We start from the raw sequence: 1858 nt of genomic DNA on the forward strand, positions 1-1858 counted from the left end.
TGTGGACGTGGGTGCGGCCCAGGTGCGCTGGAGGCCACAGCCTCGTTTTTTTTGTTTCCTTTTTTCTTTTTCTTCTTTTCGTTTATGCTTCCAAAAACATGGTAACCAAGCGTTTGAAAATGTTAAATGTGTATAGAAAAAAAAGTTTCTCATGCAAACGAACAAATATACAATGCGTGTGAAAGAAGTTGACCATTATATTTAAAAAACGTTACTCAAGCATTTGAAAAACAAAATGTTAAACAAGTAATTCAAACATGGTAATCAAGCATTTAAAAAATGTTAACTGTGTATAGAAAACAAATTGACCATGTATTAAAAAATGGTAATCATGTATGTTAATCAAGCATTTGATTTTTTAATGTGTATTAAAAAAGTTAATCATGTATTTGAGAAATGCTAGTCAAGCATCTGAAAAATGTTAAATGTGTATAAAAAATGTTGAGACTGTATTAAAAATGTTATTCTTGTATTCGAATAATGTTAAACATGTATTAGATATATACCAAAAAGTACAATGTGTACGAGAAAAAGTAGATATAAAAAATATAATTTCTCAAGAAATGTTAATTATGCATTTCATAATTGTTCACCGTGTATGCAAAAAATGTTTCAGATATATACGATTTTTTTTGAATGTGTACTGAAAAATGTTAGCATGTGTTGAACCAAAAAGAAACCAATGAAAAACGATAAAACAAAATAAAAATGAAGAAAACCCGATAAAAAACAAAAAGAAAATAAAAACCCGAAGAAACAATTTCGAAAGAGAGGAGATAGATAAAACAAACAAAAAACAATAAAATTTAGAACCGAAGAAAGAAACAAACAAAAATAAAAAAAATTCAAAACCAGGAAAGAAACAAATAAAAATGAATAAAAACAAAAAAATGATGAAAATCAAGAAAGAAATGAAGAACCAATGAAAAAGCAAAGAAAACAGAAAAATCAAAAGAAAACATGAAATGCATGCTACATGGTACAAAAATCACACTCCAGGATCCGTTCCAATATGCACATATAGTAGCTAATTTTTTTAAATAATAAAATTTTTTTAAATTACAGAAATAATACGCAAAAAAAAATTTTAAAAATAATACACCATCGGCCCACTGCAGGCCGACTGAGCCCAGTCGGCCCACAGCAGGCCGACTGGTGGCCCATCAGTTTACTGCTAGCCGATTGGGTTGTCGGCCACCAGATCAAGCCCAGTCGGCCTGCAGTTGGCCGACAGGGTCCAGTCGGCCTGCAGTACACCGATAGGCCTGCAGTGGGCCGACTATGCTCAGTTGGCCTGCTGTGGGCCGACTGGTGCATGGCTATTTTTAATAATACATGATGATATTTTTTAAAAGTATATATTTGAACACGTTATGAATACATGGTAACATTTCTTCAAATACATTTTTAATGGAAATACCATTTTTTTAAACCACACAACATTTTTTAAAATGCTTTTCTGAAATTTTCACAAACTTTTTTTAGAAACACGCGAATATTGTCATGATCCATCTAAACATTTGTTAACCCACGTGATATGTGAGTATATTGATTGTAATATCATCTTATATTATGGGATGAAGGGAGTACCATTTTTTACAATGTCATGGATATTTTTTGGAAACACGAGAATATTTCCAGCAAAGGTGACGTACATTCATTTAGTGGCACGAACCATTTCTTTTCATATTTTCCAAAAAAATGCATGCATTTTTTGAAAGGCGGGAACCTTTTTCCATTGTGATGAACATTTGTTTTGAAAGTTATCGACATTTCCAAACTGCGCTTTTCCCGCCATCCATTTCCCGCCACCCATTTCCCGCCACCCATTTCCCGCCAACCCTTTCCCGCCACCCAT

Source organism: Triticum aestivum, chromosome 2D (assembly GCF_018294505.1).
Source record: "Triticum aestivum cultivar Chinese Spring chromosome 2D, IWGSC CS RefSeq v2.1, whole genome shotgun sequence".
In the NCBI taxonomy this organism is placed as follows: Eukaryota; Viridiplantae; Streptophyta; class Magnoliopsida; order Poales; family Poaceae; genus Triticum; species Triticum aestivum.